We start from the raw sequence: 22598 nt of genomic DNA on the forward strand, positions 1-22598 counted from the left end.
CGGTGAAGAAGTGGTTAAGCTAGCATGAAGGCATCTGCCTACAAGCTTCCAATTGTGAGAAGCTAACAGTATGGACAGGAGAACAGCTTGTAAAACTGTGCAAGGTCGAAGGTGACGCTTGAGTTCAGCTTTAATTTTGTGTCTCGTAAATATGGTCTCCTACGTCTGGAACAATCAGTTTTGTGACATGATTTGGAGAACATTGGATTTATTGCAGTTGTAATCATGAGAAATTAAAAGTCACTTCAGAAGCAGACGTTTGTTTTGTGATTAAAAAATTTCCTCCTCGATGTGGGGTTGAAAGGTTTAATTTCTCATGCATGTGTTGACCTTGAAATATTGACGCGGCTAATCAAAGAAGGGAAACACGGCTCTGCCAAATGACCAGTTTTCCCTTTGTTTGGGCTGGGTGGACTGTCCAAAGTTCACTATTGTCCAATGATAATTTATATCACATGTGCATGTCTGTTTATTGTTTGCCAAGCCACGTAAGCAAACTCAAAATAGTAGAGCATTTAAGGGCTCATTCACATTACACAATGTGTGATAATCATAGCATACATAGCGCACCTGCGATTGAGAATGTGTGAGAATATGTGCGCTGCCATGCGTGGTTACAATGTATTGTAGTGCTTGCAATTTTCTTTTAATGCAATTCTTATATGCTGCATTATTCTCCCCCAGGGGACATGTGTTAGTGCAAAATACTGTATATATTTTTTAACAGATTGCTTTTAAAGGAGAAGCGTCCATAGACGCCAAATGTAGGACTCGGCAGTGCCCCCAGCACCCGCATCATTGGATTTGATTGACAGCAGTGGGAGCCAATGGCTGTGCTGCTATCAATCTATCCAATCAAGAGCCGAGAACCCCAGGCAGAAAGGAAAAGCGCGTCTCCGGCAAGGGAATACAGGACTCGCGTAAGTAAAACGGGGGGCTGGAGGTCGGTCAGTGACAGAATTTTTTTCACCTTAATGCATAAAAGTGAAAAAACATGAGGGTTTACAACCCCTTCCAGAGCTTACAGTATCTTTGGGAAATAGGTATGAGTGCTGCCAGCATTGCTGCAGAGGTTGAAGGGGTGGGGGGTCAGCCTGTCAGTGCTCAGACCATACGCTGCAAGCTTCATCAAATTGGTCTGCGTGGCTGTCATCCCAATAGTAAGACTCTTCTAAAGATGATGCACAAGAAAGCCTGCAAACAGTTTGCTGAAGACAAGCAAACTAAGGACATGGATTACTGGAACCATGTCCTGTGGTCTGATGAGACCAAGATAAACTTATTTGGTTCAGATGATGTCAAATGTGTGTGGCGGCAACCAGGTGAGGAGTACATAGACAAGTGTGTCTTGCCTACAGTCAGGCATGGTGGTGGGAGTGTCATGGTCTGGGGCTGCATGAGTGCTGGCGACACTGGGGAGCTACAGATCATTGAGGGAACCATGAATGCCAACATGTACTATGACATACTGAGGCAGAGCATGATCTCCTCCCTTCGGAGACTGGGCCGCAGGGCAGTATTCCAACATGATAACGACCTAAAACACACCTCCAAGGTGACCACTGCCTTGCTAAAGAAGCTGAGGGTAAAGGTGATGGATCCTCAAACGAAAGGTGGAGGAGCACAAGGTCTCTAACATCCACCAGCTCTGTGATGTCGTCATGGAGGAGTGGAAGAGGACTCCACTGGCAACCTGTGAAGCTCTGGTGAATTCCATGCCCAAAAGGGTTAAGGCAGTGCTGGAAAATAATAGTGGTCACACAAAATATTGACACTTTGGACCCAATTTGGACATTTTCACTTAGGGGTGTACTCACTTTTGTTGCCAGCGGTTTAGACATTAATGGCTGTGACTCAAGATACCTCTCAAGCTTCACCCATGCTGGCCTGCTCGGTCCCTGGCTTGACACACAAGGCTGCTCTGCAAGCGTCATCTCCACTTGCTGGGTCCCTGAATTGATTCCCACTGAAGTTTCCAGATTCCTCACCATACCCGTCTGGTGAAAATTCTGCTCCAGTAGTTGCTTCAGTTACTCACTGTGGTCCCTGGTAATAAGGCGGATAATCCCTTACTGGTGATAGCTTCCCCTCTACCTCTGACCATGACAGGTTCTCCGGCCAGCAGAACCGTCACTTCTGGTTGGACTGCAAGCTGCAGTCCCAACCTTGCGCTGCTCTCTTGCTTCTGGATAGGCCCTTAGACAGCCTAGCAGCCAGATGTGCCCAAAATAGGCCCCATCTCCAGCCTAGCAGCCAGGGCAATACAACACACGTCCACCCAGACAGCCGTCCAGGTGGCACAGAACATAGATCACCTGACTCCACCCAAATATATAGGCTCACCCAGCAGGCCAAGGGATCCAAGAAAACCCCTGCCCATTGGCTGAGATACCCTATATACCCATTATTCACCATCATTGATTTACCAGCAAGGCTATTACGGAATGGTTTTGGGTTTAGTGGAAAACTCATTCTGATCTACAGATCAGTGAAAGGAAGAAAACATTTCCCAGCAGAATTCTCAGAGAGCACACCGCCAGAGAGAGAGAGCAGGAAATGCTTAGAGGTACTCCTGATGAAAGCAAGAATTGCCCTTTCTGTAAAAAAATGTAAATTACATGCACCTGTCAAAAAGGTGAGGAAAAATTGGGCTTTTGGGTGTCGGTGGTACCTTCAAATTGTAAGCCTATAGAGGAACTCTTAATAAAAGCAAGAATTGGCCTTGCTATAAAAATCTTAAATTATATGCACCTGTCAAACAGGTGCTGAACAATTGGTGTTAATTGTGTCCTTAAAACCTATACCAAAAAATTACTTCAAGATAAAATCAACACCCACAAAGCTAGGCAGCCTAGACAGTCCAAGATTCTAGACCCCAAAAGCATTTAATCAGCGACATTGGCATCAGGGCCTTGATAGCCGCTGCTAATCCAGGACTGATTCATTTTGACAAATGTCAGCCGGTCAATGGAGTCTGTGGACAGACACGCTCTTTTATCTGTCACAAAACCTCCAGCAGCACTGATTGCCCGTTTGGAAAGCACGCTGGAGGCAGGGCAGCCCAGCAGCTCAATTGCATACTGGGCAAGTTCTGGTCAGTGATCTATACTCATGACCCAGTAACCTAGTGGATTGTGGAAGCTAAGAGCCCTGGGTAAAATGTAGAAGTTGAAAGGATGGACAGCCGCACCTCCAAAAAAAACCTTAGGTTGTCTTTATTTTAAAAAAATAGGTGGAAAATGCACTACAAATAACAGCAAAGGGTGGAATACAGCCTACACGTTTCGCACTGCGATCAGTGCTTAGTGCTTTCAACTTCTACATTTTGCCTCGTGCATTGCCGGCACTCCTGGCCTCCTGAGCAGCTACTGATTGTCCAGCAGACCCACCTTGAGTGGTAATTTCTCTTTCCCTTGAGAGCCCTGGGTGCTGAGGACTAAAAAATATTTAAATGCATCACTTAAGCGGCCCCCCTTCTCTACTGCTCCTCCTTTGGCATCAAACGTACCTTTTCCATGAGACTGTAACCAGGGCCACTTCACTAGGGCTTCTGCGCTGTTCTGTTTTTTTCCGCCTGGTGGTCTGTCTCCCGGCCTCTCTACTTGGTGCCACCGTGCTGTAAACACAGCATCATTTCCCATACAGCCAATCACCAGAGGCACAGCGCCTCCCACTCCGTGGCCGGCCAATCGCGCACAAACGAGCCTAGAAAAAAAATGATTCCCCGCCCACCCGACGGGGAAAAGTTTTTTTTTCTAGGCTCGTTTGTGCGCGATTGGCGGGCGGCGGAGTGGGAGGCGCTGTGCCTCTGTGGTGATTGGCTGTATGGGAAATGATGCTGTGTTTACAGCACGGCGGGCAAAATTTGGTTTTCTACATCTGAAGCATCCAGCAGGGTAAGCAGGGCAGGGAGAGAGAAGACGGTATCGCAGGAGAGAGAGAGAGAGACAGTGAGCAGTGCTGAGTAGAGAGCTGCTGAAGCTAACGTAAGAAAACCAGCAGGTGATTTCCCTCTGTTCAGCGCTGCTCACTGTCTCTCCATCTGCATGATTAATGTAGGAAGGGACAGAGCTGGGGGGGTGTCTGTGTAAATCTAAAGGGGTCTAGGGGTGCAAAGTGTTGCTGTATAATGTAAAAGGGTTCTTAACTTAACATTGGTTGCCCCTCATATAGCAGGGGCAACTTTACGCGTCGCAAATCTAACGTAAACGTTTTAACTTCACTGCGTCGACCGCGCGTACGTTCGGGAATTCGCGTATTTTGCTAATTTGCATACTCGACGGGGAAAACGACGGAGGCGACACCTAGCGGCGAAAAAAAAAAATGCATTTAAGATCCGACAGCATAAGAGCCTTACGCCTGTCGGATCTAATGGATATCTATGCGTAACTGATTCTAAGAATCAGTTGCATAGATACGACGGCCCAGATTAGGACTTACGACGGCGTACATTGCGTTGCGCCGTCGTAAGCCCTTTGAGAATCTGGGCCTGAGTTCTGTGCTAAAGGGTTGTAACTATATCTATATTTCTATCTTACAAGGTTTCACAGTTTGACAACCAACATATTATTGAACTAGATAAAATAACAATTTGATAGACACCAACTATGACATGAATCCAATGTAAGTCATCCTTTGGAGGTACACTGTGGCCAATCAGCTCTCTGCACCTTAAAATTTAGGCACGCTTGGAGTCTTATGGATTGACGTACCACATTTTTAATATATTACTCCATCGAAAGGACCCAACCTGGCCACGTCCAAAATATCATAAAGAAGTAAGAGATAAATAGAACCCTATATTCTCAACAACAAGGCGGACTTTGAAGGCAATTTGTACTTAAAAGTTAACAATCTTTATTTCACAAATATTCAAAAACAAACTGTAAAATCATGATTGTACCCTCTATATTCAATAGATCAGAGGATACCCAAGCCCAAGTATGGAGATCCAGATCCAGCTAGACAATGTTGTGTGTTTGTAGAAAAAGTCCTTCAATAGGAGTATAGTTAGAAATTTTCGCATGGATATCAAAGATCAAGTCCACGATTCCTCCATACCTGCATGTGAGCACGTTTTTCAAGACTAACTTGCTTCCTCAGGACTGATTGGGTGGGTGCTGTTTAGTTTTAAATGCAGAAAGATGGGCGGCAAACGATCATGCAGCAGACACAGGTGCCCAACCAAGGAACGGCGAGGGTAGAAAGGGGGAGACACAATATGTGGCACCCAAACCCACATTCCCGAGAAATAACACTGACCAAGTCTGGAAACACTGGACAAAAGAACCCAGAGCCACAGTGCTCCAATGAGGTGAGAGGTAGGGAAAACAAGGAGCTTAAAAACAGTGGGGCAGATTCAGGTAGCTTTGCCCATTTTTTACGGAGGCGCAGCGCACCGTTTTGCCGCTGCGCCTCCGTAAATTTCCTGCGCTACGCTTGATTCACGGAGCAGTAGCTCTGTAAATTGCGTGTGCGCTCTGGAAAACTGCCCGGCGTAAGGGCGCGTAATTTAAATGATCCCGTAGGGGGCGTGGATCATTTAAATTAGGCGCGTTCCCGCGCCGAGCGTAGTGCGCATGCTCCGTCGGGAAACTTTCCCGACGTGCATTGCGGTAAATGACGTCGCAAGGACGTCATTTGCTTCAAAGTGAACGTGAATGGCGTCCAGCGCCATTCACGATTCACTTCCGCAAACAACGTAAAATTTAAACTTCGCGACGGGGGAACGACGGGTATATGTAGCATTGGCTGCCCCTGCTATTAGCAGGAGCAGCCTTACGCAAAAACCGACGTACGCAAACGACGTAAACTACGTACGCAGGGCTCGCGTAGGGTTGTGAATCGGCGTTAGTATGCAATTTGCATACTATACGCTGACCACTACGGGAACGCCCCCTAGCGGGCATCGTAAGAATGCAGCCTACGATATGACTGGCATAAGAGCCTTATGCTAGTCATATCTTAGGCTGCAGTCGGCGTATCGAGGTTCCTGAATCAGGAGCATTCGAAACGCCGGCGCAAGTAAGCAATTGCGCTGCGTAACTATGGTTACGCAGACGCAATTGCTTCTTGAATCTGGGCCTGTGTAAAGTTAAAGGGGTTGTAAACCCTCGTGTTTTTTCACCTTAATGCATCCTATGCATTTTGAGTTACAGATGAGTTCTAGGGCTAGAGTTATTGGTCTCGCTCTCCCGATCGCGGCGATACCTTACATGTGTGGTTTGAACACAGTTTTAGGGTGGTACTATATTCAATGTGACTTCCCCATTCCCTCCACAAAGGTTGCAGATTGTTCGACACCATTATCATCACAGGGGCCAACTCCATATTGGAATGTCCAACACGTTTAGCTATCTATGATGGTCAGGTGCCCAGAAACTATGGCCCAGATTCTTGTCCACTGGGCGTATCTCTGCGGCATCGTAACGTATCCGATTTACGTTACGCCGCCGCAAGTTTTTCAGGCAAGTGCTTTATTCACAAAGCACTTGCCTGTAAAGTTGCGGCGGCGTAGCGTAAATCACCCGGCGGAATTCAAATTTGGCGGTTAGGGGGCGTGTTTCATTTAAATGAAGCGCGTCCCCGCGCCGAACGAACTGCGCATGCGCCGTCCGTAAAATATCCCAGTGTGCATTGCTCCAAATGACGTCGCAAGGACGTCATTGGTTTCGACGTGAACTTAAATGACGTCCAGCCCCATTCACGGACGACTTACGCAAACGACGTAACTTTTTCAAATTTCGACGAGGGAACGACGGCCATACTTAACATTGGCTGCGCCTCATATAGCAGGGACAACTTTACGCCGGGAAAAGCCTAACGTAAACGTCGTAACTTTACTGCATCGGCTGCGCGTACGTTCGGGAATTCGCGTATCTAGCTAATTTGCATACTCGACGGGGAATTCGACGGAAGCGCCACCTAGCGGTAAAAAAAAAATGCAGTTAAGATCCGACGGCGTAAGAGACTTACGCCTGTCGGATCTAATGGATATCTATGCGTAACTGATTCTAAGAATCAGACGCATAGATACGACGGCGTACATGGCGCTGCGCCGTCGTAAGTGCTATAAGAATCTGGGCCTATATGTATAAACAGTTCAAAATGAGAAAGGGAAAAAGAGGGACTATAGCGGTGCTTAATCACATAATGATGGGAACCATACAAGGGTAGGTAAAAGGTATATATGAATTAAAGGGGTTGTAAAGGTAATTTTTTTCCCTAAATCGCTTCCTTTACCTTAGTGCAGTCCTCCTTCACTTACCTCATCCTTCCATTTTGCGTTTAAATGTCCTTATTTCTTCTGAGAAATCCTCACTTCCTGTTCTTCTGTCTGTAACTCCACACAGTAATGCAAGGCTTTCTCCCTGGTGTGGAGTGTCGTGCTCGCCCCCTCCCTTGGACTACAGGGGATTCAGGATGCTCTCTACCTTGCAGATAGAGAAAGGAGCTGTGTGTTAGTGGGAGGACTGCACTAAGGTAAAGGAAGCTATTTAGGAGAAAAAAATGGTACCTTTACAACCCCTTTAAGTGCCCTTCCTTGCTGTGGTTGCCCTTCATTTACCTCTTTACCCTCCCAGTATTTCCTCCTGTTTAGGGGGGGGGGGGGGGGTATAGGGTCTTAGGTGGTAAGTGCCTCTGCTTTTCTGGTGGATTTGTCAGCAAGGATATTTCTGCTATACATATATTGTTGATTTATTTTTGTTTTTGTTTCTATTTCATGTTTGCATAGATATCTTTTCCATCTATGGTTGACGCATACATCCCCTGATGAAGCCAAGAGGCGAAACATGTCCAGGATTACGTATGATTACTCAACCTTCAGGAAATCTCCATATACAACCACTACTTTAGATATATCCCATACTAAACGACCTCTTGTGATGTGTTACTCAATTTTAACTTTTTTTTTGTATAATTAAAGATAATTCATATATACCTTTTACCTACCCTTGTATGGTTTCCATTACTATGTGATTAAGCACCTCTAAAGTCCCTCCCCTTCCCTTTCTCATTTTGAACAAATTAACTTTCGGGCATGAGGTGCGTTATTACAGGTGTCTACCCTTAGTCGGACAAAAAATTCAATAAGATGTATAAACATTATGGGCCAGATTCACGTAGGGAGCGCTTATTTGTGAGCGGGCGTAACGTATCCTATTTACGTTACGCCTCCGCAACTTTGACAGGCAAGTGCAGTATTCACAAAGCAAAGTTGCGGCGGCGTAGCGTAAATAGGCCGGCGTAAGCCCGCCTAATTCAAATATGGAACATGTGGGCGTGTTTTATGTCAATTTATTGTGACCCCGCGTAAATGACGCTTTTTACGAACGGCAAAAGTAAAAGTATCCCAGTGCGGATGCTCCAAATTAACCCGCAAAAAGCCAATGCTTCCGACGTGAACGTAAATGACGCGCAGCCCTATTCGCCAACGACTTACGCAAACGACGTAATCGCCGGAAAATTTGACACTGGCCCGACGCCCATACTTAACATTGGCTGCGCCTCATATAGCAGGGGCAACTTTACGCCGGAAAAAGCCTAACGTAAACGGCGTATCTGTACTGCGACGGCCGGGTGTACGTTCGTGAATTGGCGTATCTAGCTGATTTACATATTCTAGGCGTAAATCAGCGTACACGCCCCTAGCGGCCAGCGTAAATATGCAATTAAGATACGACGGCGTAGGCGACTTACGCTGGTCGTATCTTAGAAAAATTCTGGCGTATCTGATTCTTTTAATCAGGCGCCAAGATACGACGCCTCAGACTCAGAGATACGACGGCGTATCTGGAGATACGCCGTCGTATCTCCTACGTGAATCTGGGCCTATTTATGTTACACCAGCAGTAATTTTTTATTTGCTGGGCGTTCAAAACCATCATGAAATCATAAGGCTGCTTCTATGTTTCAAACCCAAACAGGATTCAAAATGGACTTTTGTGTGCCAAACTTGCAATAAAAGGACATAAAGTACTACGCCCTGTCTGTAGTCTCTTATTTTGGAAATGAAACAAGTCTTTGTTGTGTATTTAATAGAAGAGATGCCTCTTTAATTATGTACTAGTGTACAGTAAGCATGAACACCAATTAGGCAGTCGGTGGGAACGTTGAAAACTTTTTGGACCCTGTAAACAGAATGCAAATTGGGTGTACACAGGAGTAAACACGCGTGACGTAATGCTGGTAGAAATACGACGGCCTATAAGTGAGAATAAGGGAAAAGAACAAACTATTCGGAAACAAAATGCTGTTTGTAGGGAGTGACTTCCTGATAGATAATGACAAACTGGATGAAACAAGTTCAGGGTTTACTCCGGGCCAAGAGGAGCAAAGAAGAAAAAAAAAGAACACAGAATTCTTTACTTATAGGTTGTTAAAGCGGGGGTTCACCCTAAAAAAAAAATTTTAACATTAGATTCAGGCGAGTTGTTAGAATCACAATCGGGTGTTTTTTTTTAAATCGTTGCCGTCAGGGCCGGACTTACCATTGGGCTTGACTGGGCTCAAGCCCATGGGCCCCACCCAATAGGGGGCCCCCCTTAAAAAAAAAAAAAAAAAAAAAAATTTTTCTTTTTTTTAGGGGTCCGGAGGTCCCCAGGGGCCCGGAGGCCCACAGGGCCCCGGATGACAACCCCCTTTTTTTTCTATAAAAAAAAAACATTTTTTAAAAATATTTGTTTTTTATTAAAGGGCTCAGAGGTCCCCAGGGCCAACCCCCCCTTTTATTTATTTTTTATAAATGTTTATTTTATTTTTTTTGTTTATATTTTTTTATTTTTTATTAAAAGGCCCAGATGTCCCCAGGGCCCTGGATGGCAACCTCCCTTTTTTATGTATTTTTTATCAATGTTTTTTTTTTCTTTTCATTAAAGGGCCCAGAGGTTTCTTTTTTCTTTTTATTAAAGGGCCCAGAGGTCCCCAGGGCCCCAGATGGCTACCCCCCTTTTTTTATATATATTTCTTTATTTCAGCACCCCCCCCCCCCCCCCCGGTTCTCTGCTCCAGGGGGCCCATGCCTTAAGCTGTTTAAGGGGCCCCAAAATTCCTGATGGCGGCCCTGCGCATACCTCCCAACACGCACGGATTCTGCGGGACTTTCACGCACAGACAGCTTCTTCCCGCAGTCCCGCGAAAGGGTTAATTTTCCCGCACTACAAGAGGAGGCAGCACGGAAGCAGGAGGAACCGGAGCGGTGTGTGGAGGACTGTGGCTGCTGAAGGGAAGAAAGCCGACAGCCGGGCTAATGACAGTCTGTGGCCCCGGCTATCGGCACAGGTGAGAGAGGCACCCCCCCGCTCAACAACTTTAATAATGCGCACCCCCCCCGCTCAACAACTATGAATCCCCCCCCGCTCAACATCTTCGATCCCCCCCCCAATTCTCGGCTCCAGGGGGCCCCTTCAACACTCAAGCCCAGGGGCCCTCACCACCCTAAGTCCTGCCCTGGTTGCCGTACATACCGTTTTATAGATATATGTTCACCGCGGCTTCCGGGTATAATCTGCGGGACTGGGCGTTCCTAATTGATTGACAGGCTTCTGGCCGTCGCATACAGAGCGTCACGAGTTGCCGAAAGAAGCCAGACTGCGAGTCGGCTCTATACTGCGCCTGCGCAGCGACATCCGGCTTCTTTCGGCAACTCGTGAGGCGCTGTATGCGACGGTCGGAAGCCTGTCAATCAATTAGGAACTCCCAGTCCCGCAGATTATACCCGGAAACCGCGGTGAACATATATCTATAAAACGGTATGTACGGCAACGATTTAAAAAAAAAACACCCGATTGTGATTCTAACAACTCGCCTGAATCTAATGTTAAAAAATTTTTTTTTGGGTGAACCCCCGCTTTAATGAATAGACAAAGATCATTTGCCTTGGGTGTCAAATATACGCTACATTATTTATTGTTTCATTTAACCCCTTCCCGCCGATGTAACACATACACTATATTACCAAAAGTATTGGGACATCTGCCTTTACACACACATGAACTTTAATGGCATCCCAGTCTTAGTCCGTAGGGTTCAATATTGAGTTGGCCCCACCCTTTGCAGCTATAACAGCTTCACCTCTTCTGGGAAGACTGTCCACAAGGTTTAGGAGTGTGTCTATGGGAATGTTTGACCGTTCTTCCAGAAGAGCATTTGTGAAGTCAGGCACTGATGTTCAGGGCCGCCATCAGGGGGGGTACAGGCATTACAACTGGCCCCCCTCCATTTTTTTTTTGTAGCGCCCCCCTTACTTTCAGTAAAGGCGCTACGCTAAAGTTAGTGGGAGAATGAGAGAGATAAGTTGCTCTCATTCTTAATTGTGTTAAATTTGTCTGTCGCCAAATCTGGATTGTTCTGTGGGTCAGTCTGCGTTCCGGGGATGCAGTTTCATCTCTGGGCGGCAGGTGGCGCCAGAGAGGTCCAGGCGGAGCCGCTTCTTCCCAGCAGCCAATGAGAGGAGTTGGGCCTCGCTGTGCATGCTGGGGGGGGGGGTATTTCTGTGGCGGAGGCCGTTGTTCTGGGTTCTTCGCGGGTTCCTGGTTCCAGGTGCGGCACCCACATTTAGGGTGTGCGCACATCGCGGGCCCCACCACTATGGCCCACCTGGCCTGGGGTCGCGCGCTACGCGGAGTTCCAGAATCTGGGCCCTCCTGGCCCGGAGCAACTGATGCCACAAAGGCTGAGGAGATCCCAGGCTGTATGCCGTTCGGTGGGGGATCGGCTTGAGGAGAACCCGGAGGCAGGTTATCCAAAAGGGCTTGAATGAACCATTGACAGGTACACTTGCACTGTCAACCGGTGACCCTAACGTGATTTATTGAGAGGATTCGCTCTGCTGTTCACATTGTCAGCATTGAGCCTGTGGCAGAGGTTTCATCTGGCATCCTAATCTAATCAGAGCCAAGTCGGTGGCAGAGACTTGTTCCTCCCAGCAACCTAAAGTGGCGTTCTGGCTGCCAGGCCTGTGGCAGAGGTCTGTCCAGGGGCACTTCACCCACTCTGGCTGGAGTGGCAACATATTGTTACAGCTGAAGAAAAGCAGGATTGCTTTTCCTTATCCAAAGCCTGATACCGCAAAGTTCCTTTATTTCATCAACCTTTCCTGTCTACCTAAGTTCATGTTGGTCGTGTTTGACCAAAGAAATAAAGCATTCAGAAAACTTCATCTGCAGACTGGACATTCGATTACTGCTTTACTCACTACCTTCACCCCTAGACATCACTCAGAGGTAACTTAATACGCCGATCCCAAATCAATCAGCGGCCCCTGAGGGGGTAGCGCTACATTTTTTTTTGTAATATTAGATTTTTTTTGCATTACACCTGTAAGGGGCCAGATGGTCCCCAGGGCCACTTACAGGCCCTGCTGACCCCCCTCCCATTTTTTTTGCATTACACCTGTAAGGGGCCCAATGGTCCCCAGGGCTCCTTACAGGCCCAGCTGGCCCCCTACCATTTTTTTTTTTATTTGATTTTTTTTTGCATTACACCTGTAAGGGGCCCGATGGTAGCAGTGTGTCAGACTGACACGCCTCACCACCAATCACCACGATGCATGCCCCCACGGGCGCACGGTGGCTGTTATCCTGCTGGACGTAATATGACATCCAGTCAGGATATTTAAACCACCGGCCGGCTGTCATTCTGCTACAGGCCAGGCGGGAAGTGGTTATAGACGGGAGTTTTTAACCCTTTTTTGGGGTTAAAAACGCCCCGCTAGCGGCCGAAAAGTGAGGCTAAAGTAGGCAGTGTTTTAACGGTAATTGCGGGCGCTGTCAGTGTGAAAGGGGTCTTAAGGCTCGTACACACGATAGGTTAAACCGATGAAAACTGTCTGATGGACCGTTTTCATCGGTCCAAACCGATCGTGTGTGGGCGCCATAGGTTATTTAACCTTCTGTTAAAAAAAAGAAAACTTGCTTTAAAATGTAACCGATGGATTCCTAACCGATAGGTCAAAACCGATCATTAGTATGCAAAACCATCGGTTAAAAACCTGCGCATGCTCAGAATCAAGTCGACGCATGCTTGGAAGCATTGAACTTCGTTTTTTTCAGCACGTCGCTGTGTTTTACGTCACCGCGTTCTGACACGATCGGTTTTTTAACTGATGGTGTGTAGGCGTGATGGACCATCAGTCAGCTTCATCGGTTAACCTAGGACAACGGTCCTTCAGACCGTTTTCATCGGATGGACTGATCGTGTGTACGCACTTTATAACCTGTGTGCAAATACAATAATTATTGTTTGATCTGTAATTTTAAATCTGAACTCCAGGAATGAACTTTGCATAGTTACATTGGTCCAGCTTGGCACGAGGTAAATATGCATATCTCATACCTGAGGGGCCCCTGGGGAAGCTGATATTCACTAAAGTCGATGTTATTACAGTGATAGCCACAAACTTCCAGGTGCTGCTCAGGTTCTAATGCCGTGTACACACGATCATTTTTCGGCATGAAAAATGGGCCAGATCCACAAAAGGGATACGCCGTCGTATCCCTGTTTCTATCTTTGGAACTGATCCACAGAATCAGTTTCCAATAGATAGGCAGAAGATCCGACATATGTAAGGGACTTACACTGCCGGATCTTAGGATGCAGTACCTCGGCCGCCGCTGGGGGCATTTCGTGACGAAATGCCGCTTCGGGTATGCAAATTAGCACTTACAGAGATCCACAAAGCTTTTCTGCTTCGTTTTTTCTCCGTAAGTATTAGTTTGCCTGCGTAACTTTAGGGCTGCTTTTACAAAGTGTAAACTGTTTACACCTTGTAAAAGTAGACCCTTCTTACCCGCGATGCTGTTATTTTATTTTTTATTTTTTTTAATTTCCCGCCGTATCTTTTTTTTTTACCCGGCGCGATTCAAAAAACTCGGCGTAACGTAAAACCGCGCTATGCCCTTCGGGAAAATGACGTCACGAGCATGCGCAGTATGTCCGGCGCGGGAGCGCGCCTAATTTAAATGGGACTCGCCCCATTTGAATAGGAACGCCTTGCGCCGGCGGAATTTAAGTTACACACCCGAAAATTTCTAGGTAAGTGCTTTGTGGATCGGGCACTTAGGTAGAAATTTTCCGGCAGTGTAACTTAAATGGGAAAAGATAAGTTACGGCGGCTGGCTGTGGATCTGGCCTTGTTTTTAAAAAATTTAATTTAAAATGATAGTGTGTGGGCTTCACATAATTTTTCGGCTTCTGAAAAACGACAACAATTTTTTTCGAACATGCTGCATTTTTTAACGACATTTTAAACAATGACGTTTTTTGGGTTGTGAAAAACGGTCGTGTGCGGGCTAAAACGACTATAAAAACCCGCGCATGCCCAGAAGCAAGTTATGAGACGGGAGCGCTCGTTCTGGTAAAACTACCGTTCATAATGGAGTAAGCACATTCATCACGCTGTAACAGACTGAAAAGCGCGAATCGTCTTTTACTAACACGGAATCAGCAAAAGCAGCCCCAAGGGTGGCGCCATCCGCATTGAAACTTCCCCTTTATAGTGCCGTTGTACGTCACCACTGATTGCTAGAGCATTTTTTTAAAACGATGGTGTGTGGGCAACGTCGTTTTAATGATGAAGTTGGAAAAACATAGTTTTTTCTACATGCCGAAAAACATTGTTTTTTTTCATACTGAAAAATGATCATGTGTACGCGGAATTAGTGGCTGCCCCACTGCACACTAAACACAGTGGCCATTGTGAAGTGGGACAGCCAACGTCATAGAAACCACAGGGCCCAAAAGATTGCAACTATCATTGTGGTGTCACCAACTAATACAATGATTTTCACCTTCCCCAGCAGCCCTTCAGGTGTGAGATATGGATATTTACATTGCTCAAAGTTGGATCAGTTTAGCTATACAATAAAGATCAAGGCCCGGATTCAGATACATTATCGTATCTATCGGCGGGCGTAGCGTATCTCAGATACACTACGCCGCCGTAACTTAGGGCGCAAGTTCCGTATTCAGAAAGAACTTGCGCCCTAAGTTACGGTGGCGTAGTGTAAATGTGTCGGCGTAAGCCCGCCTAATTCAAATTTGGCTGGTAGTGGGCGTGTTTTATGTTAAACTATCATGACCCCACGTATTTCACGTTTCTTACGCATGCGCCGTCCGTTAAAGAATCCCAGTGCGCATGCTCCAAATTACGCCGCAAATCGTCAATGCTTTAGACGTGAACGTAACTTACGCAAAGCCCTATTCGCGAACGACTTACGCAAACGACGTAATCAACGGAAATGTTGACGCTGGCCCGACGTCCATACTTAACATTGGATACGCCTCATATAGTAGGGGTAACTATACGCCGGAAAAAGCCTAACGTAAACAACGTAAAAAAATGCGCTGGGCGGACGTACGTTTCTGAATCGGCGTATCTACCTAACTTGCATTTTCGACGCGTAAATATACAGAAGCGCAACCTAGCGGCCAGCGTAAAATTGCAACTAAGATACGACGGTGTAAGAGACTTACGCCGGTCGGATCTTAGTCAAATCTATGCGTAACTGATTCTAAGAATCAGGCGCATAGATACGACGCCGCACACTCAGAGATACGACGGCGTATCAGGAAATACGCCGACGGATCTCCTACCTGAATCTGGCCCCAAACCTGGGGTTCAGCTTCAGCAAGTGGTTCTTTAACCACTTGCTGCCCGCCCCGCCGTCAAATGGCGGCGGGGAGGTGGGGAGGCGGGGCGTCTCTTATTCTGGGAGGAAGCAGGGGACAGCCAGACAGGTAATCAGGCCACTGATCATCAGTGCCCTGATTACAATAAAGTGCCAGCAGTGCCAGGAATCAGTGCCCACCAGTGCCAGCAAACAGTGCCCACCAGTGCCAGCAATCAGTGTCCATTAGTGATGACAGTCAGTGCTGGCTTTCAGGGCCCATCAGAGCTGCCTATCAGTGCTGCCCATCAGTGATGCCCATCAGTGACACCCATCAATGCCCATCAGTGACACCTATCTGTGTCGCTTATCAGTGCCCACCAGTGCTGCCTATCAGTAGCCATTAGTGCCACCTATCAGTGCCGCACCAGTGCCACCCATCAGTGCTGCTTATCAATGCTCACCAGTGCCACCTAATCAGTGCCCATAAGTGCCGCCTCATCAGCGCACATCAGTCAAGGAGAAAAAATACTTGTTTACAAAATGTACTGACTCTGGATCCAGTAGTCAATACTCATAGAAAATGGGCCGGATTCAGAAAGATCTGCCTTAGAGCGGCAGGTCCCTTATTCACAAAGAACTTGCGCTCTAAGTTACGGTGGCGTAGTGTAAATTGGCTGGCGTAAGCCCGCCTAATTCAAACTAGGCTGGCACTGGGCGTGTTGTATGTTAATGACTCGTGACCCCACGTAAATGACGCGCTTAACGAACGGCGCATGCGTGCGCATGCTCAGTATCACGTCGAATTGTCTCCGTAAATTACGCCCGCTCAATGCTTAGTCGACGTGAACGTAACCTACGCACAGCCCTATTCACGGACGACTTACGCAAACGACGTAAAACGTGTAAAATTCTACGCTGTGCCGACGTCCATACTTAACATTGGCTGCGCCTCATATAGCAGGGGTAACTTTACGCCGGTCAGACGCCTTACGTAAACGACGTATATTGATACGCCGGGCGCAACTACGTTCGTGAATCGGCGTATCTTACTCATTTGCATATTTTTTAATGGGAACGCCGAATGCGTCCAGCGTAACTATGCGACCACGATACGCCGGCGTAGACAAGTTACGTCGGTCGGCTGAAGCCATGTTTTCAGGTGTATCTAGCTTTGTGAATCGGCGTAAAGATGCGACGGCGCACATTTTAAATTACGGCGTTTCTGGAGATACGCCGCCGTATCTCCTTTCTGAATCCGGCCCAATGTGTGCGGGGAGAGGGGCTCCTTGAAAGTTTGCAAAAATAATGGGAATACAGTATTATTGTTGAGATTGTAATTCGAACAAGATGAATTCAAACCAAATTTCCTTATTCAATGATCCAGTCGAATTCCCTATAATTCCATGGGCATCAATTTGTAGCTACCCATAAAAACTGGTTAGCTCTAAAAAAAAAATGTTGTCTGCCATAGCCATGTTATGTCACCTAAAATTCAATTTAGAACAGGGCGGTGTCATGTAGATGTGGTTTTCTCCCGAAAACTAAATAACAAAGATATGTCATGTCGTCAAACCTTTGTGATCATTTGGTGCCGTTTACAGCTCCCCCGCCTCTCCAGGAATGCATTTGTGGGTATACAAATACTTTCCACTACACTGAGCTGTCAGAAGGGTCCACTGTGAGTCAGCAACACATTGCAATGAACTCTTATTTCTGTCTACATTCATATCATTGTGGTTATGTACACACAGCCCACTCATAAAAAAATTATGAGTGGGCTGTATATAATTCATTAGAATCTGAAGTTCATTTAAAGTTGATTGTAAGGAACTTCATTATGGGACTAACATGGATAGGGAAAAAGGGTTAATGGGACCCCAAGGCCCAAAAAGAACCCTTGTAGCAAATAGGGGCAGAGGGGCTATAGCAGTACTAGGTAAGGAAATTTAAGTAAAAGAATATAGTAGAGGTAAAAATTGGAACAATTTATTTAACAAAATATCAGCAAATAGGAGACACACATGATTAAAAAATACAAAATACATCAAAAGCACTAGTATAAAATAGTGGACATTTGTACGACCAGCCGTCCGAGTCACCGAGATGGTGTAGACCCTAAACAAGGGATGGCGGTGAGATGAAGGCGGTCATACAAGTCAGATCTCTACTAGTTTCGCAACGATAGTTGCTTCGTCAGGAGAATTTCTAAAAATGATAATACATATTTATTAGCATTACAGGCTAAGTACATACAGTTGTGTTCAAAATTATTCAACCCCCCAATGCTGTAAAGGGTTTTAGGGAATTTAGTGTACATTTGTAATTGTATTCAGAATGAAATCTTACAAGGACTTCTTAAAGAACCATATGCAACTAAAATGACATCAATTGGTTTTGTAATACAGTAGTAAATGTTTATTTTGTGAATTCTTCATTTACACAATTATTCAACCCCTTAAAGACTACCACTCTGAAGAACAGAGGTTCATTGAAGTGTTTTCAATCAGGTATTGAAAACACCTGTGGATGTCAGGGAGCAGCAATAAAGCCTAATAAGCACCAATCAGGCAGCTTTAAAATGACTGTGATACTCAGCTCCTTCTAGACATTTACTGGTGTGGTTACAAACATGGTGAAGTCAAGAGAATGGTCCGGGAAGACAAGAGAAGAGGTGATTACTCTTCACAGGAAGGGCAATGGCTATAAGAAGATTGCAAAGATGTTAAACATACCAAGAGACACCATAGGAAGCATCATTCGCAAATTCAAGGCAAAGGGCACTGTTGAAACGCTACCTGGTCGTGGCAGAAAGAAGATGCTGACTTTGACTGCTGTGCGCTACCTGAAGCGTAGAGTGGAGAAAAGTCCCCTTGTGACTGCTGAGGAACTGAGAAAAGATTTGTCAGATGTGGGTACTGAAGTTTCTGCTCAGACAATACGGCGCACACTGCGTAATGAAGGCCTCCATGCCAGAACTCCCAGGCGCACCCCCTTGCTGTCTCCAAAGAATAAGAAGAGTCGACTGCAGTATGCAAAAATCATGTGGACAAACCACAGACGTTTTGGGATTGTGTTCTGTGGACTGATGAAACAAAATTAGGAGTGTTTGGGCCCATGGATCAACGCTATGTTTGGAGGAGGAAGAACAAGGCCTATGATGAAAAGAACACCTTGCCTACTGTGAAGCATGGCGGGGGGTCAATCATGCTTTGGGGCTGTTTTGCTTCTGCAGGTACAGGGAAGCTTCAGCGTGTGCAAGGTACCATGAATTCTCTTCAGTACCAGGAGATAGTGGATAACAATATGATGCAGTCTGTCACAAACCTGAGGCTTGGGAGACGTTGGACCTTTCAACAGGACAATGATCCCAAGCATACCTCCAAGTCCACTAGAGCATGGTTGCAGATTAAAGGCTGGAACATTGTGGAGTGGCCATCGCAGTCACCAGACTTAAATCCGATTGAGAACCTCTGGTGGGACTTAAAGAAAGCAGTTGCAGTGCGCAAGCCTAAGAATGTGACTGAACTGGAGGCTTTTGCCCATGACAAATGGGCGAAGATACCCGTAGATCGCTGCAAGACACTTGTGTCAAGCTATGCTTCAAGTTTAAAAGCTGTTATAACTGTAAAAGGATGTTGTACTAAGTACTAAGATTGAATGTCAACTGGGGGTTGAATAAAACTGATAATGATGTGAGCACAGAAAAGACATTTGTGGTTATTTCATTATAAATGTTATGTTATATTTGTCTGACCTACACGTGCCTCTTTGATTTAATTGTAAGCAGGATGACTGAATGATCAAAATCAATGTCAAACTGGGCAAAACAATCAATTTCAGTGGGGGTTGAATAATTTTGAATACAACTGTATGGATAGATATGCAATAAACCACTCAGGTACTGAAAACAAATATATAAATATCAGACAACTGTATAATAATGGGGACAATACAATAGCTGTGCGGCTTACCTGTGCAGGAGAAGCCACTCGCTGAGCAGCCAAAAGCCGATCGGGGAGAAAAAAATCTCACACGAGAGGGCACATAGAGATGGAAAAAGAGCGGGCCCAACACCTTCATGGCATGCTTGGTATTTAAACACCATCACGGTGGTTGGCACCTTTAATATCGTGTTAACCCCACTGATAACAGCTCATATATATAGCCAATACAGGTTTTCCAATGTCGCTGGGCCCGCTTTTTTTCCATCTCTATGTGCCCTCTCGTGTGAGATTTTTCTCACACGAGACCTTGGTTTGGCAGTAACTTGGTTTGAGAGCATTTTGCTAGCTGAGCAAAATGTTTTAATAAATTCTGCCTTGTTTTACAAGCGATGTCTTGATATAAGAGTAGTGTCATGTCACAACTGAGTATAAAACAGAAGAGAGGCTCCTCTAAGTGTAGCAATATGGTTACATTTAATGAAGGTACAACATTTAGCAACTTATTGCTACACTTAGAGGCGCCTCTCTTCTCTTTTATACTCTGTAAAAAAAAATGCTTTGATATACAAGTGCTTTGGATTACAAGCATGTTTCTGGAACGAATTATGCTCGGTTTTACTGTAGATAGGTAAGAAACTTAAAAAAAAGAAACAAACTATAAATTCCCTTTCCACGAACTCGGCGACACATTGGCTGTACCAGATCAATGGCCTGCATTATCCTCACCTATTATTAAAGCATAGCAGTGACATTTTACTTGTCACTGCTAAAAAGGGGAATTATTGGGCGGCAAGCCCAATAATTCCCCTTTTTAGCAGTGACAAGTAAAATCAAGTAAACATGTCAGAAAGATTAATATCTGCTTGACAGACCGGCCGCTTGTGACAAAAGAAGGATGTTCTAATTGCATGTTTAGCTGTAAACAACGTGGGAAATGAGCATCAGAAAATACCAAGCATGCATCTGCATATTAGATCATCTCTCCAGCGAGGAAGCTGCAATCAGGAATGAGCCGCGGCCCCGAAGCAGACAAAACACGGGCCCGTCCCTGCCGTTGCACGCGGAGATTCCTTCGGATAAGCTGGGCCTATTTTTTGGACCACCATCAAAAAAGACTAAAGCCAAGGATACAAGCCTGTATAAAGCTGCTAAACCATCCGCCCTTTTCTTCTGAAGCCTCGTACACACGACCGAGGAACTCGACGGGGGAAACACATCGTTTTCCTCGTTGAGTTCCTTGTCAGGCTGTCGAGGAACTCGGCAAGGCAAGTTTCTCCATTCCCGTCGAGGAAAAAGAAGGTATGTAGGTAGATTCACGTACAGTGGATTAAACTTGCGGCGGCGTAGCTTAGCCTTTTTAGGCTACGCCGCCGTAAATTAGCTAGGTTATTAATGATTCTAAATCAACTTACCTACTAATCTACAGCGGCGTAGCCTAAAACGAGCGGGCGTAAGGGCGCCTAATTCAAATTGGTTGGAGGGGGGCGTGTTGTATGGAAATGAGGCTTGACCTCACGTTTTTTGACGTTTGTTGCTACTGCGCATGTGCCGGGCGCCTACATTTCCCAGTGCGCATTGCGGCTAAGTAATTTGACTGCGGCGGGCTGGCGTACGTTCGGGAATCAGCGTAAAAGCTCATTTACCTAATCTACGCCGGCCGCAATGGAAGCGCCACCTAGAGGCCACCCGAAAAATTGCAAGCTAAGATAGAACGGCGCAAGCCGTCCTATCTTAGCTTTGTTTAAGCGTATCTCTGTTTGAGCATACGCTTAAACATACGGCGGCGTAGATTCGGAGTTAGGTCGGCTTATCTACTGATAAGCCGGCCTAACTCTTTGTGAATCTACCTAATGCTCTCTTTTTGGCTCGACAGGATCCTCGACAGTTTCCTCATCGAAAAATGTCCACACGACCGGTTTCCTCGGCAAAAAAAAAATCCCAGCAAGTTTCTTGCTGGTTTTTGCCGAGAAACTCGGTTGTGTGTACAAGGCTTAAAGCGGTTCTCCACCCTAAAGTGGAGTCCCGCTGATCGGAACCCTTCCCCCCTCCGGTGTCACATTTGACACCTTTCAGGGGGGAGGGGGGTGCAGATACCTGTCTAAAGACAGGTATTTGCACCCACTTCCGGCCACACGCTACGGGCAAAAGACGGGTTTTTCTGACTTCCCGTCTGTCGCCCGTTGTGTGCTGGGAACACTCGGCTCCCAGCACACAGCGTGTGAGCCAATCGGCGGGCGCAGCGCGACTCGCGCATGCGCCGTAGGGAACCGGGCAGTGAAGCCGCAGCGCTTCACTTCCTGGTTCCCTCAGCGTGGATGGCGGGGGGAGCAGCAGAGAGACGAGCGATCGCTCGTCCTCTGCTGCGATCGGCGCTGGACTCCAGGACAGGTAAGTGTCCTAATATTAAAAGTCAGCAGCTGCAGTATTTGTAGCTGCTGGCTTTTAATATTTTTTTCCCATGGCACATCCGCTTTAAGGCACATGAAGAATCTCCTAAGCTATCCGATTGGCCCAACGTGAGGGTGGTGGACCTGGCTGAGGTGGAAGTGGGTGGCAAAGGACTAATATCTAATGCCCCATACACACCATGTCCAACGTGAAAAGTGCGTTTGGAAATTCCGACGGGAAAATTGACAACCAGTTTGTCAATCTATTTCTGTCGGAATTCATGACAGAAAATGTCAGATGGAGCATACACACAATCGGAATTCCCGACCAAAAGCTCCCATCTGACTTTTTCTGTCGGGAATTCTGACCGTGTGTACGGGAGAGGAAACTGAGATTTGAAAGATAGAAAAAAAACTTGAGTTTCAGGAAAACTCCAAAAGGAGGGTTAACCACTTGCCTACCGGGCACTTTCTGCCCAGGCAAATTTTCAGCTTTTAGCGCTGTCACACTTTGAATGACAATTGCGCGGTCATACAACACTGTACCCATATGACATTTTTATAAAAAAAAAAATCACACAAATAGAGCTTTCTTTTGGTGGTATTTAATCACCACTGAACGTTTTATATTTTGCTTAAAGTGGTTGTAAACCCAC

This window comes from Rana temporaria, chromosome 5 (assembly GCF_905171775.1).
Source record: "Rana temporaria chromosome 5, aRanTem1.1, whole genome shotgun sequence".
Taxonomy (NCBI): domain Eukaryota; kingdom Metazoa; phylum Chordata; class Amphibia; order Anura; family Ranidae; genus Rana; species Rana temporaria.